Source organism: Alosa sapidissima, chromosome 23, assembly GCF_018492685.1.
Source record: "Alosa sapidissima isolate fAloSap1 chromosome 23, fAloSap1.pri, whole genome shotgun sequence".
NCBI classification, from domain to species: Eukaryota; Metazoa; Chordata; class Actinopteri; order Clupeiformes; family Clupeidae; genus Alosa; species Alosa sapidissima.
The window spans coordinates 22,024,288-22,041,335 of record NC_055979.1 but is presented as its reverse complement, the minus strand read 5'-3'; positions in this window follow the sequence as shown (position 1 = coordinate 22,041,335).

Below are 17,048 nucleotides of genomic sequence, written 5' to 3'. Positions count from 1 at the left end.
TAAATTGCAGCTGAAATTAGACACACACACTTAAAACATGCTGCCACACTCAAGTTCACCCAACTGATATGCTCCTTGTAAAGTAATGAGACCAGACCAATCATTTCACCAGGCTAGAAGGTCAAAACAGAGGGGTTATTGTTATCTCTTTCGATTGTCGGCTCTATTCGAGTGACTGGGATTTCTCATGCAGCCTCGGCCTCCACACTCGAGCACGTCACTGAAAGACTGCACTTACTGGAGCCACTGGACTAGTTAATGGACAGATCAGATGTCCGCCAAGAGGGGAAAAGAGAAAAGACTCAAACAATGAACAGGGTATTTGAATGACAGGTAGAGACAACATACATGCTTCAGCTGGTCAACCGACTTTTTTACATTCTCAAAGGATAGTGATAAAATGAATAAATGAAAATATCGGTGTGCTGAGTGTAGCAGAGCAAAACTGTAACTGATGAAGTATCTCAAAGGCAAAGCATTTAATTTCTCATTAAACTTATATCCATGCATAAAATAGTACAGAGAATAGCAGAGAACAGGGGTGTTTTCCTCCCAAACCATGTCCTAAATCCCAACCAGATCTGACGGGCCAACTATATTAGCTTTCATTGAACTCAATATTTGGAGATTTTGAAGTTCTCACACTTGCACTTAAGCTATTTTGGCTTTGCTGGAATTTGGAAAGTACCTTGAACAATGCTCTGATAAGTCTTTGTCTCTTTCTCTGCTCACATTGCTGTTGGATTGACAAGTGATCTACACTTCAAGTAATCACTTGTGTCTCTGTTAGTTTTGGGGTGCTGTGTGAGAGTGTGTGTGTGTGTGTGTGTGTGTGTGTCTGTGTGTGTGTGTGTGTGTGTCTGTCTGTCTGTCTGTGTGTGTGTGTGTGTGTGTTTCTCTGTTAGTTTTGGGGTGCTGTGTGGGTGTCTTTTTTTCACACTGCATCTTGAGTAGGGGCCCATGGCTTTCTCCTAGGCGTGAGAGTATGGTTCATTTAGTAATTCTTCCTAGTGTGCCCAGCTTTGTGTGTGTGTGTGTGTGTGTGTGTGTGTGTGTGTGTGTGTGTGTGTGTGTGTGTGTGTGTGTGTGTGTGTGTGTGTAAGTTGAAGTGCACAATTTAAGAAGCAAACAATATGTGACAGAATCCTGAAAAGAAAAGAGAGACAGCAGGAAATAGGTGAGGGGGAACACGAGGATATAGGATTATCAGAACTTCACACGCATCCGTAATACAACTCATGATGGCCTGCACAACTGAAAACAATGCACAGCCAAAACGATGTTCGCTCACACACTCAAAAGTCGAGTCAGCAGTGGAATTAAGTTTCTCAGGAGTGAGTTACAACAGCTTCCCACTGGGCTGAGGAGCTTTGTTGTGAGGAGCACGCTTGTTGTTTTCTCTTTCAGATGGCTATTTCCCATGGTAGCTTGCTATCCCACACAACAACAAAAAAACACACACAAAGATGCTGAAAAGACTTTTAAAAAAAAGAGGAACGTGACAAGCATGTCAATTAGCCTTGCACTAAATGTAAGGCAAGGCTCCTGGCCAAAGGGTTACTTTGCTCCGTAATCCCACATCTGTCTGCGAAATCAAGAGTAACCTACACAATCCCAGACCAGCAGATATTAGAGATGCACACACAGCTCTCATGTGTAGAACTACATCTTAGACAGCAAAACACAGAGGAATCATAAACACGTAAAACCGTTTATCAGAGTAAAAACAAGCAGTTTATCTCTTTAGAAGAGAAAAACAAGTGCTTGCATATTTATTGATGGTCTCTGATCTCTATTTGGTGGGCACACTGTAATCAAGATCATTTGCATTCCCCTCGCAGATGGAATCATGTGCTTAGAGACTGTTGCAGTTAAATACAGAAAAAAACATTTCCCACTGTTTAATGTATGAAAATTAAGAAAAATAAGGACAAGTTCCACATTTAATCATCTGAATGAGGTTTTGTTTTCTGTTTTGGGTAACTATTATGTAATATGACCTAACTAAAGTAAATGGTTATTATGTACTGATTAAATATGACATTAATTTAATCAGTATTTAATAGCCATATAGTATATCTAGCCATATGACCATGTGGGTGTACAATTAAGAAATGTAAGTGTTTTTAGCTTTTCAAAATAGAGTTGCTCACATTTAATTCAGCAGATCCTTTTAGTAACATGTCTATACTGTATACACTTTTGTAGAGGGAGGTCATTTTGTCCTGACTTGACAGAAATATCATCCAATATATTTGTCCTCACTTGGATTAATGGCATTCTAAATCTGAGTAACAAATCTGGGTTTCAGTTCATTCATTTTCATCTGCGGTGTCCTCGAAATGCTATAAATCAAACGCATCACATCCCTCTTCAGAAGAGCCTCATAAGCCAAACTTTGGTGTATCACACTTGCAAACACTTTTTGCTTTAGTCAAAATTAATTCCCTGTCGCATTATGGCTTCTCCGCACTGTCAGAACATCAATCACACCGCTACCATACTGTGAGTTCTACTTCTTTTAAAGGCTCATTAGCAGCTCCATGTTGACTTTTCTCCGGTCCTTACTATAGACAAGCTGGCCTTACACTAAATACAAGAGCTTTTAGAAGGAAAAGCGTTTACCATGTTTGCAGGACATGCATCACTCTTAAAACGAATGTGTTGTCCCTATCAGGACACAGAGATGTGTTAAAAAACCCCAACTCAAATTGTGTTATTTTTAACACTGTGTTATTTTCAACACATTTTGTATAACAAATAAAAAAAGGAAACAACACAAACTGTGTTGTCCCTATCTGGACACAGAGATGTGTTAAAAACAACACAAGTTGTGTTGTTTTCAACACATTTGTTTTAAGAGTGATGGCTTCATGTGGTGGGTCCACTTCAAGGCTCAGCCATTGTGGTATTGAATCCTGGTGGTTGACACACTACTAAGAAGCATGTTAAAGGTGCTCTAAGCGATGCTGGGTAACGTCACTTCTGTTGACTTTCAAACAAAACAGAGAGCTAGCTCGCTACTTCCTCCCCCTCCCTCCCGTGTTGCTCCCGTCCAATTGAAACTCTCCTAAACGCGCATCTCGTCTGTGATTTGCTGGAACAGTTTGTTATGTTTTCATGGGCTAGGTTTGCCCAGGTTGTTTTTGTTGCCGTTCTTGGAGCCTGGGCTGTCCACAGAGATCGCATTTTTTTTACAGTGTATTCAGGACACAGACAGCTAGCGGTTGGCGTGGCATTGAGCACCTTTAACTGTTTGCAGCTTGTCCATATGCACAGTAACCCAGTATCTCTGTCACCTCACTAAACCTAGTCCACAGTCTTGAGACAGTAGGCTGAACAGCAGGAAATCAATCACTGTGTCTGATGATGTGTTACGTTTATCTGTCTAGCCTTTAGAGAGGCATGGCATAACCCAAACAAAACAACATACTGTAAATGGCAATATTCTGGTCAACAAATGATAATAAGTATTCACTGTTAACATAAACATAATGTATTGCTGTGATTGCTTCATAATAGAGTACATTATCTCCCTGAGAACACAGACATTATGCTGGCAGAAGGTTATCTATAGAAATACACTCAGCCCTCTCTATCCTTTGAGCAGCAAACTTAATACTTACAGATGAAGCATTGTCTCTGTTGTATGCCTTACACCATACTGTATTTATAGCAAACTTATGTCACTGTCAATCACAAAAACTGTTGTAGATTTGATAAGCATAAACGTGAAGTAATGTAGTACAATGTAAGAGCTCTCGTTTTGAAATCAGCTGGCTATGGATTTATTCTGGACTATTTAATCTTGACATGTTTCTGAGAGATTGTGAAGGTTACCTGTTCACTCTCACCTCATCTCATCTCATTATGTATGCAAATCCACCATATCATGACACCTGTCTTCAAAGCAATTTTCAGCATATCACAGCATAGACAATTTGTTTCTTATTTGTATTCAAACAGGTGGTCAATGCCATGTCAATGTCACAGCAAAATGAGCATAAGCTGTGCAGCATACACTAAGGCCAAAGTGTGAATCTTGACTTTAATTAAGGTCAAACAGTTCAAGTCATTCAGCTCAACCTTCTTGACCGCCACTAAGAAAACTGCAGAGCTTGCAGCATCCTTGCCACTCGCATACCAAATTTAGCATGTGATGGGCACACACAGGTGTTTTATGTAACACCTAGCTTGCCCCTTGTCTGCGATTCTGTATCTTTTATCCCCTTCAGAGATGTATTACTTTGTATGCGGGATGAAGAGGAGTATTAGTTTTTGTTTTAAGAAGGGGAGCAGAGATGAAGGTGTTTTTTTACACTCAAGGTGTGTGGGAAACAAAAAGCTAAATCAATCCTAGAGAGGAGGGCTTGGAGATGGGCTGTGTGTGTGTTTGTGTGTGTGTTTGTTTTGTGCCGGCCCTCACTGTAAATCTGGACCTTTTCTATAGCGTAGAGGTCACAGCCAGAGGACCCCACAGCCAGTCTCACAAAATGTGAAAGTGCTACAAATTTGTGGACTAAGTTGGCATGGCCTATCCGAGGCTTAATAAATTCATGGCCCACAATTCACACAACACAGGGCGAGAATCCGAAGTGAGGGCGCGTAGGCTCTGTGTCTGTAATTTATAGTGGTGCTTGGCCATTCAAGGATGGAGCAGCAAGAGATTACTTACCTGTGGGGGTATTTCACAAAGCCACCCTTTCAGATGTGCTGCCAGCTATGTGTAGGAGGGGAAAAATATCAGCCATTGTTATATGAACAGGCGAGCAAAGAGCTATCGTTGGGTCATTGTCATGCAACATGCAGGGTTTTGAACTAGTTGAACTTGAGAAAACTAGAGAAAACACTAAGAGCCATCACAAGGAATCTCTTTGCTTTTTGCTATCTCCCCTATGAACTCTATGACAGACCAGCTGGAAGAAGATTGGGACTCAGATCATATCAAATTTGGTACAACGGTTGGCCTTTTAAAGGTAATACTCTTTCACGCTTGATTTGGACCAAGCACTCATGGTATTTCAGAAGTGATCCTGAAATAAGGGTCTGTAAGAAATATCATCACTTCAAGTCTTATCTGTGGCACGTTAAATTGCAGGTTTACAGTATCTGACAGGATTGTTTTTTTGTCCTTTATGATATCCCCTAAAGAGCTAGGGGTGTGCACGCTTTCAGCAATGCAAAATAAAAGTGTGACTTTAGCTGAATAGATGGAACACTTCATCACTTCAAGAATGATCTAAATGTCTTCTTGACATACTTAAAATATTCAGACTCTGGTGATAGAATAGAACAATAACATAGTACATAATTTGTCTGGAAGAAGTTCAATCTTTTAACCTGGTTGAACCCAGACGAACCTGTTAGCAAATTGGAATTTCCTGTGTAGGGTTGGTCTGGAAAAGAGTCCATTGACGTCTGTTTCTGAATCTGAACCCAGGAATGTGTATTTTCTTTTGGAATTTAGTAAACACCTGCATTTAAATCCTTTGTTTACTAGAAAGATATGATTTGGTAAGACTTTTAAATTTACCGGTACACAAATTTAAGTTGAATCTCACTGTTGGTTATGCCTGTGGAAGTAGTAGAACAGCAATTTCGGACACACAGGCATCAATGGGAACCTTTCCAGACAGACCTGCAGAGCAAATTCAAATTTGCCAACTGGTTTGTTTAGGTTTATCTTAATGATGAAAACTTTCTGGTCATCGCCAGTGTTTGTGCGCCCCTATGCATTTCATGACTGAATTATTTAACACATATTTCAAAACCCCTATGCCTCAACTGGTTTTCAAGGATATACCAAAGTGACACTCCCATTTTTGCCGACAAGCAGGTAACCACCTCACCAGTACAATAATTGGCTCTGTGTTTACATTCCCGTTCAGAGAGCTACATCACACCTCTGCCCACCTGTCTGCGTCTCACAGTCCTTTAAGGAGATTTATAAACAGGTTAATGAGAGGGGAATAAAGCCACTGTGTTAGTGGTACCATATGCCTACATTAACGACTAAAAGCCCTTAAGAAGTGGTGCAAGCTGCAAACAGCCTTATGCCTGGGCTTCTTTTGCGGGCCTAATTAAAAAGCCCTGAACATGATCAGCGAGAAGGCTGGGACTGGGATGACTAGCGATAATGTCATTAAAAAATCCCGGAGATGGCTCGGTCAAAATGAGAGGGGATCGGAAAAGCATTTAGAGGACGCTGTCGTTATTGTATTTCACAGAGAAACTGCTCGGGCCGAAGTCATACAGTGGCGTTGCCCATCAAGCTGCAATTTCAATAATAAAAGCTGACAGTGGTGATGTATGGCTCCCGTGCCAGAGTTGCCAATTCGGGTTTGAATTCAAGGGGCTTTTTGTGCAGGCACAGCCGAGTGGGAGGTAGTAGTAGACAATAAATCACATTAAATGCATCCGCACCTTCCAGGGGCACGAGGCAGGGGTGTACAGAAACAACACAGCACTCTGTAAAAACACATATACACACACACACACACACACACACACACACACACACACACACATATATATATAGACACACACACACACACACACACACACACACACACACACACACGGGTCTACTAGCTCAGCCATTTTTCCGTATATTGTATTTTCATTTTCATAAGTTGCATTTTGCTCAGTTCCCGCAGATGTGGTCACACACATTCTTAAAACGGATGTGTTGAAAACAACACAACTTGTGTTGTTTTTTAACACATCTCTGTGTCCAGATAGGGACAATAACGTTTGTGTTGCTTCCTTTTTTTATTTTTTACATAATGTGTTGAAAACAACCAACTTGCATTAAAAACAACACAACTTGAGTTGTTTTTTAGCACATCTCTGTGTCCTGATAGGGACAACACATTTGTTTTAAGAGTGTAGAAATGGACAAAGACAGAAGCCTGGGTGCTGTTGTCTCAACCAGGCTGAAATGTATCAGTTAAGATCGGAGGTCACATCTACCAGGGATGTTCAGATGTGCACTATACCAGTAGATGTACAGAACATTTTGAAAGATGACTATTTTATGTTTATTTCAGTTATTCTACAGTAGGTGCCCTATACTGTATGTTACTATTGTACATTCTGTTCTCTCCAACATACACACTTTAAATGAATGTGTTGTCCCTATCTGGACACAGAGATGTGTTTAAAAAACAACACAAGTTTTGTTGTTTTCAACAGATTTGTTTTATGAGTGTAGCCCCACCCCCATACACAACCACTGATATGAGACAGAAAATATTTATAATGTAGAGATAAGCTTTACTGTAACTTACACAACATTTTCTCAAAATAAAACATGTAGGAACAACAGTCACAATATATTAATACAGTAACTATAGCATTTTGTTTACAGGCAACAGTTTCTCATTTTCAGTAGACTCTCATACACAGACAAAAACAGGAAAAGAGAAAGACAGAAGTGCTTGAGTCTTGCACATGAAATGTTTTGGGCCCAAAACAAAATAGTTATTAAAATGGTAGATGTCCCTTCAGGCTTCCTGTAAAACTGTCAAAATCAAATCTTGTAGGCTAATATTCAGGATATGCTTTAGGAATATTTAATAGGCCTAATCAGATTTCCAATCACACTGTAATGCATCTGGTGGGGTGACTTCTCTCAAAATTAATGTGTTGAAAACAACACAACTTGCGTTACTTTTAACACATCTCTGTGTCCAGATAGGGACAACACATTTGTTTTAAGAGTACAGTATAATACATGTGAATATGCATACTTTCATGTACACAGAGATGATGTAGGGCAGGCAGGGCTTGTAACTGAAGGGTTGCCGGTTCGATCCTCGACCAGTAGGAATGGCTGAAGTGCCCTTGAGTAAGGCACCTAACCCCTCACTGCTCCCAGCGCCGCAGCTCACTGGTCTGGGTTAGTGTGTGCTTCACCTCACTGCGTGTTCACTGTGTGCTCTGTGTGTTCACTAATCCACCGATGGGATAAATGCAGAGACCAAATTCCTTGTATACGCAAGTATACTTGGCCTAGAAACCTGATTTATACATGCATACATACACATGTAGTATCAATGTAGAAGGAATTAATCTGCCTACTTAACATGATGCATTGGTTACAGTAATGAGTGTGAGAGTGAGTTTTTTAGTGCTGTTTTTCACCATGTATTGAGTAACCAAATCCTTTATGGTTTTAGTTTTTACAGTGATCAATACTTTCCTGGAATATATGTATTTATGAAAATCTATATCAAAACCTGAATGATAAAAACAGAACCGTACACCACCCACAAGACACACACACTCTCTCTCTCACACACACAAACACACACACACACACACACACACACACACTTGTGTGAAGGTGAAGAACAACCAACACAGCTTTATCTTTTGGATCATAATTACCCATAACACTCAATTGTTGTGTTAGCTTTCTCCCCTTGGACTAAAAGATAAAGTGCCACATGTGATTAAAGGTAATAAGGGCTAAATAAGCAGAGATATTGAATGGATTTAACCTTTTATATTTGTTGGGAAAATAACACATGATTACAGAATCAGAACATTTGATGGGTTCAGATGTGATTTGTCAGTTGGGTTCATTATAGTGAGGCTGCTACTGCTCTGACATTCATCAACTGCATTGGGGTCTGCCAGATCTATTTAACCAGAAAAGCCAAAAGAACACACACACAGAACATGCAGACGCTGAAATAAGCTCTTTGGTTAGGACTAGCTTTGTTTTTGTTTTCAAACTTTCTTCTTGGGAAGTTTTGTTCAGACAAAAAAGGCAAGAAAAGGGTTTCTTGTGTGATCATGTAAAATTCACAAGAGTAATTCTTTCTCTATTCTCTATTCTTAACAGCAGAATTATAATTGAACAGCTATATTAGCATTACCAGAGCTGCTAAAGGCTTCTATGATAAAGTTGCTTAACCACTGCCAAATCAATAGGGCTATTTTCACATGTGGATATCTGCAAACATTCACACATATTACATCCACTAAGGAGATTGTGTTTTTGATGCAGATTGCTTGTCTGTTTTTTTTTTTTTATAATAACACTACCGGCATGTAGCATGGGCTAAATTTTGACGTATGTCAGAAACATAGCTCAGACCGCTGAATTTAGTTTAGTTTTCACTTGCATTGCAATATGGCATTTAGCTTTGGCAGAGGTCTGAAATATGCAGGTGTCCCTGTAGTATTAACGTGTTAAATTATAGAAGAAAAGTGAAACCGAACTCTAAACCTCTAGAAACTGTAAGGGGGTTTGTATGTGCTTGTTTAGGCTCTGAGCTGCACTGACACACAGACCTTTAGAGTCCCCAAACCTTTAGAGAGGGAACCCAACTCTGCTTTGTGAAGTAAGTGCAATTGATGCTGAAGTCTCATCATGATACGTGACAGGATTTTGGCATTAGTCTGTTTTGTGTAACAGACTACTATTTCTTGTGATAGCTGCTCTGAATATCTTGTCAGTTGTGATCAATGTGAGGTTTTTTTTGTTTTAAAATACTCTGTTTTTCAGACATATCTTGCTCCTTCAGCTACTGGCAGGATTTCGAGCATGTGTATATTTTTATCAATCCTACTCAAACCATGTCCTGTGTTCTCAGCGTGTCCATTGCAGGGGGGGGGGGGGGGGGGGTTGAGGTGACCATTGGTGACAGAGGTCATTCTGTAGCGCATATTCAGTACAGAAGATGTCTGACTGCTGTCTTCCCACTCATTCACTCATGCATGCAGTGTTGGCTATGTGAGCAGCTATTCTCAAGTAAAATAAGCCTTTAAAAAAAAAAAAAATCTCGGTTTAGTGTTTAAAAGGCATAGATTAAATGAAGGAGCCTGCAATTACACATGGTGATTTGCAGGGAATATATTTTGAGAAAATTCTAGTCCTATTTAATGACAGCTCAAGCATTTATTTGTCCCACCCACAACTAAGCGGATGATTAAAGCCTGTCTTAACCATGTTCAGCCTGCCTGTAGAAAGTCTCAGAATTGGTATGTACTGCATATTTATTCTATTAACACAGACACTAAATCCATACTTTGGTGGTGTCAACAACACCACACATCCATTTAGTTTTGCTTAGTGGGAGGTGGCGTTATCATTTAATGACATAATTAGCCATGTGATAAAGCCAACTAAGCCAGGCCCGTGGGGACTCTAAGACCCCCATGGGGTCTTCAGACAACTAGTGGCTCCTCGTTGTGGAGTCAGAACACTGGGTCGAACCCCACGAGGCCCGAGCAGGTTAAGTCGCACCGGGCGCATTAATATTTAGGATGCGTTTGATGTTTGATCGGGCCCATGTGATATGGAGCGTGACATGAGAAATTGAGATTCGCCACTGACGGAGCGCCTCTGCCATGATGGCTCGTCATTGTCTCCGGGGGCATTGGCTGTGATTGACAGGAAGACTCAGGTGGAACAGTGTCCGAGCGGGAGGTTCTGGAACATGCTCTGAGAAATAGGGTCTCATTGATGAAACCGCAGGGAGACTCAAACTACAATCGATACACAACAACAAATGTTCTCAGAGGAGAAAAAATAAGCAAAGTACATTATAAAGTTACTGGGGTTTCTATCACAATCACTTATAGATTCCAAATGCCTTCAATAGATAACATTTATCTGTGCATTATCTGTTAATGACTGTATTCTACCAAAAGCATTGCCCAGTAGGCAAGTACTCTTCAAATATCAAACCTCTAATATTATGTAGAGTAATTGTAATATTTACAATTAAATCTATCATTAAAAAAGTCTCACGTGTCCTCTAATAGAAGGGGCTCTATTTTAACGATCCAAAACACATAGTCTGAAGCGTGATGTGCATAATTGTTTAGGGTGTGAATGACAGATGCTATCTTGAGAGCGGTAAAAATGGTCTCTGTGCCAAGTGCATAGTTCAAAAGGGTTTATCTTATGTTTCTTAATTACATAAGATGCCTTGCTACACAATGCAAATAGGGCCCAAGCAAATACAAGGCTTTAATGAGGACAGTCAAATATAAAGTTGTAAAAGAAAAAAAACTCATCTGATTTATGTTTTCCGGAAAAATGTGGCTCGAGGTATTAAAGGGGATTTAGAATGTTGTTCTGGCAGTGAGGGGGTGCAGTATTCTAGAATTCCGTGGCAGTTAAAGAGTTAAACGTTGGCTTCAGTAAGGGAATAAAAGTTAGCCCCATCTGCAAGAGTCAGGGCTATATATTTGATTTTCACAATTAGTCATCTTGGAGAAGCTACTTCCAGAGCTTTAATATGCAGTAATCCCACCTTGGGATCTATTTCCTTGTTTGATTTAATTTCCCCCCTCACACCCAATTTCCTGTTTTTCGCTTCAGCTCTGTGCGGGATCATTCCCACTTTGCTTTAACATGCTGCATCGGCCTCTTCCTTCCTCTCTCACACACACACACACACACACACACACACACACACACACACACACACACACACACACACACACACACACACAACCTCCTCCTGTCAAAACTGACACCTGTTTCGTTTCAGCAATCTACCGGTGACAAGAGCTGAGGCGATGTGAGCAAACTATTTATCCTCCTTATGTAAATATCCATTACCCCTGTGAGCATGTGTCCTGTCCCCCTGTTGTCCCACTGCTGTCTGATAGAGCACCCCGAGAGCCTGACTCTGGGAGAATGGCTGGGCTGATCCCCCTGTTTCTAATAGGTTGCCACAAGGAACAGGGGAGTGAGACTGATAATTGAAGACCTCTACCTATGCAGGAATAGAAGACAGTATAGGTATGATCTAGTGCTTATGTATATATATTTTCAGCCAGTCAGCCATGTTGGTCGCATTTGTAAACACATCCATAGAAAACATTCTGGAAGTGTTATGTATTCATTCAGGAAGGGTAATGTGGGCACACTGAAATTGATTATTAACCACAGAATTTGTTGAAACATTGTTTTGGAGTATTTTCATACTGCTTCTTTGTTCCCAAATCATCAGCAATTTTCCAGTTCACAGGCGAAGCTACTGTAGGTTTAGAAATGTCATGCTTTTTTAGAGCATTATGTGATTTTTGCCTGAACTTATGAATGGCCTTGTGTGAGAAGAAACATCGCAGATGAATTGCATTATTGTGCAAATGCACACACACACGCACGCATGCACACACGCACACACACACACACACACACACACCTCAGACCCAAGGGTGACAAGTCCCCAGGAAATGAATGTAATCTATAACAATAACAAAGGTCATTGATTTGTCAAAACAGCGATGCAGACGACGAGGCTGCAGGGACAGACTGTCAAAGACATGCACACAGTTAGCTTCAAATGACCACAGCTCCAGCTGCTGACCATTAGTAATCTGAGGCATAGATCTCAGAGTAATTTGCAATACTCCGACAGTTTTCAGGCAGCTATCTGAAACACCACCTTTGAAGAAACACTAGAGTAAACCTTTGTCCCCTGAATGCCAGAGTGGCTCAGGAGAAAGTAGCCACTAAATGGTTGAATTCTCTGAACAGATTCAGCAGTGGATGAATAATCCTAAATGGATGGTGAGTCAATAACAGGTGGACCGAGGAGTCCCAGCACACCATTTTTCAGCGTAACACCATTTTGTGACCTGCCGCAGTCTGCGTATATGGTTCCCAACACTGAGTAATGTATTTATTGTTCCAATGAGGTTTCCCACTGTTCTTTGTTCTTTGTAACGGCAATTAATGACTAATTTGTTCAAAGACATGCTAATTCAGATTCCTCCCATGGTTGATTACAGATTTAATTTTCACTTTCATTTTAGTCCGTAATGATGTTTGGGTTGTGCCGGCCAAACTACACCATTTTTCTGATACAGTTATAAATGCTTAAGCAAATTAAATCTGACATTGATAGGACAACAAATGCCCCTTCACAGGCTTTAACCTCGAGATTTTAAACTGGATTCCTTATTCTAAATGAAAGCTAATTGGGGGGCAGTCATAATATTATATTTGTCTCTAACTTTTGTTTTTGGTGCAACCTAATAATATTAGTTTAGAACTATTTTATGTAAATAGGAGATAACTTTTAATGATGAAATGAGACTACAAAATTGAAAAGTACAATAGTATCTCAGAGCTCTGCACTCTGATCTGAACCTTTTTATATTAGCAGTGTTTTATAGTTACTGACATAAACTGATGGGCAAGTTCACTCATGACTAGAGCTGGAGAAAAATATGTAGGCTTGAGTACACAAATAATAAAAAAATAATAAATAATAATAAAATAATATAATAATTAAATAATAATAACAATGAGTTTTCTCATTTTAGGACTGCAGAGTGTATGTTTAGTTCATCACCACAGGTGTGCTACAAGGAAGATGTTTCAAGGTGCCTGTCTAAAAATGTATTCATTCAGAAGTGTTTTAGACCATCTGGTACCAAAATGTTTCTTCAATGCAGCACATTATGAAGTAAATAAGTACCTCCTGTATGATATTTCCTTTCCACTTACTGTACAGCCTTTTCTATGCACCCATTGTGAGTTCACATGAGCTTTTAGGATGTAATAGCTGTCAGCTAGCATCAGAATTGTCTGGCTTTTGAGTTTAGTTTTGTTTGCTCAAAAATCCACTCTCTTTTGCTCATGCAGAGTCCCCTAGTTTTGACAGATCTGGATGCAAATGAGTGCACTTCCTCTGAGTTCTCATTCATCTGAAAATCACCCTCAGCTTTCCCGTGACTTTTATTTTTAATTGGATTTTGACATGAGAGGCCTTTGTCCTCAATGTTTAAATGCATGCGGCTGTTTTTGTTCTCCTTAATGAAAAAGGCTTGTGGGGCAAATGCTGGTGTGTGAGTTAGCCTGTATTTATTTTCGGCCCGGGAACGGGTATTCCGTCCATCACCACTTCCTGTGCCATCGCAGTCTCTGGACTGCTGCGTTCTTTCAGCTTGAACTCCCTGGTGTGTAATTTGGATTTTAGTTCATTTGAAAGTCTGCACACTTTATCTGGAATGCGAATGAGTGGAGCCTCAAAAAAAGAGGGTGATCATAGCGCTCGCACCTGAAAGTATTATGAATGCTTCGGCTCTCATCAATGTAAAGCTCAGCGAGCAAGCCAATTATTCCCGGACACTTACAGTGCCTCCTCTGCATTCAGACCATTCATGCCTGGTCTTTGAGAGACAAATCCCTGCCTCCAAATAGTCATCCTTTGTGCCGGTTGCTCACTTGTAATCTTTCACTGCATGAAATCTTTAATCCTATCTGCAAATGTGTGTCACAGTGTGTTAATTGCATGAGTAGTTATGCACAACTCCAAACAAATAAGATCTGAAGGAGGTTTATATGCATGGCTGTCCACATTTCATCCTCACTGCCTTGATACTGTCAGATATGCATCCAGCTAGTTAATCATCATAATGTATAGATGTCTGGACTAGGATGTAATTCTTAGATACAGTACTTTTTTTAATCAGTCATACCATCTCTCAAGGTGCATTAAATATCTGGTTAGTACCAGAGTCACATGTCAGGGCTAATACTATCAAAAATATTGTTGTTATTTGGATGACCTCGCATGGTAGTTGGTCTTGAATGGCCCTCCCAACATGTGCAGAGAAAAGACCACAGGGCATAACATAGCTCAGAAAAGCCTCACCCTATTATTTACACTATGGACCCTTTCAAGAGAGTTCCATTATCAGTATCATAGTTGGCCCCACAAGACTTCCTTTTTAACATTCCATATGTTATCTTAATGCAGAGGAAGTAGATTGGGGCCCAAATAGAACGTTCAAGCATTGTTTTTGTTTTTATTGTTGAAAGGGTCTATAGAATGAATGGAATGGATGTAATGAAAAGAGGGAGATGCTTTCCTCCTTGTTCCCAAACATCTGACGTCTTAATCTGACAGTGTATAAATCATCTCTCTATCAGTGAAAGTGCAGTAGCAACTCTGCTGCAGCGTGGTGCATCAGCTGTGCCACTTCTGGGATTCGCTCCCGTACAGAGACAAAAGTGTCCGTGGCGACGTCCCAGCAAGTATGCGGCACACAAAGTGAAAGTCAAAGTGCTTCACTTGCTTGGAAAGTAAATCAGGGTTTCAAGTGGCACTAATTCAACTCTGGTGGAATATCGTCTAAATAAAGAAATCGAAAGATGTCTATTCAGATAACTCCACCGATGTAATGTTTTGCCACAGCCTAGATTGACATTTAAGTCGCAGATGTACGGCTCAATCGGGTTTAACCCTTAAAGGAGTACCGTCACACTGGTGTGACAGGAATGTTGAGAAAAGAACGTTCTAAAGAATATCTGGGTTCATTGAATTCAACATAGAATTTTAGAACCTTCAATTGTTGCGGAACTTAGAACGTTCAAAAACCTACACCTTTAAGGGTTAAGGGTTAAAGGCCCAGGCGTTTTGATGTGAGTTTTGTTGGCATGGCATGTCTGCTGGCTGTCGTCTGGCAGAGGCAGAGGCAAAAGTGGGAGCGTTGTTGTGAGCACGTCTGCATTTTCCACCCGAACACCACCGTGTCTGTGCACCACACGTCCTGCGGGTGTCAGGCAGAAATAAAAGGAGAGAGCCAGTTTTTCATCCTGGCGGGAGGTCAATAAAGCAGGTTCCCGCACTCATGGCGTTTATTCACTGCATGAATGGAAGCCTTCAGGGGTTTTCCAGCCACATAATCCAGAGTGACTTCTCCATTCTTCCTCTCTGATAGGTAAAAGGCCAGCTTGAAAATCCCTATTGTGTATGGTCTCAAAAAGCTTGATAGCAGTGGGAATCAGGACCTATATCACAGACATAGTAGGCTACACCCCTGGCACAATCTCCACAATCACGGTGACAAGGTGACTTAGGGCCAGAAAGAATTGTAATAGAGGTAAAGCATGGTTGGAACATGGAAATAATGTTTTATGCAAGTCAAGGTATCAATGTTGAACTGTAGTGAATTGTTTATAACTTTATATTTTCACACAATATTCAGACATTTTGCTTTTAAAAACAAACCATAGAGACCCTTATGGTTAAAAAGTGTAAAGGTTATTTTAGTCATCTCTGCAAATGAACTCTTAATTTGGACACCATCACTGTTTAATGGTGCAATGGAGAGTTGGGGCCACTGCTTTTGGACATTAAAGGCACACTAAGCAATGCTGGGTAACATCACTTCTGTTGACATTCAAACAAAACAGAGAGCTAGATCACTACTTCTTTCCCCTCCCTCCCGTGCAATTGAAACTGTCCTAAACATGCATCTCATCAGTGATTGGCTAGAACAGTTTGTTATGTTGTTATGGTCCAGATTGGTCCAGGTTGTTTTTGTTGTCGTTTTTTACAGTGTATTCAGGACACAGGCAGCTAGTGGATTGTGAGGGGATGTTTGCTGTATGTGATAAAAAATGTTTTAGCTTAGAAACCGCATTACATTAGCCTAGAAATCTAGATGCACCCTAGCGGCAGCAAATTTAATTTGCAGCCAGGGGAGTCTAGCAATGAAACTTCTATCAGGCCAATCACATTGTGTCGGTGACGGTTCCACATGAATTCCCTGCCACTTGAAAACAGAGAAGATGGATGCTGGTAACGACAAACAGCAATCTTTGAATCGCGACTCGAGTCAAGATTTTTTTAAATTGGCAAAAGTTTGATCAACTAGTCAACTAGCTCTGCGTGGGAAAATGCATGGGACTCATGAGTTGTATTGCTATCCTATTGTGTGCAGAGGAAATTTGAAAGACAACCGTTTATCTTGGATTGAGCAGTGCCAATGGATAGTTCCCAGACCCTACATCTTGATGTGGGTATGGCTCGTCAGGCTAGCATTACATCGCTTAGACCATCTTTAAATGAAATTGTATGAAGGAATTGTATGAAATGCTGAAAGAAAATATCTTTTCTTAGTTATGTCTGGCTTAGAACAACACTCAACACATATTGTTCTTATATGGATAAGCAGTAATTCATCTGGCAATGGTGTTCGCTCTGTAAGGGAGATAATGATGATAGAATGTACTCACTTTTGGCGTCAGCGTTTTTTTTTTTTTTTGGTCGTTATTTGGTCCT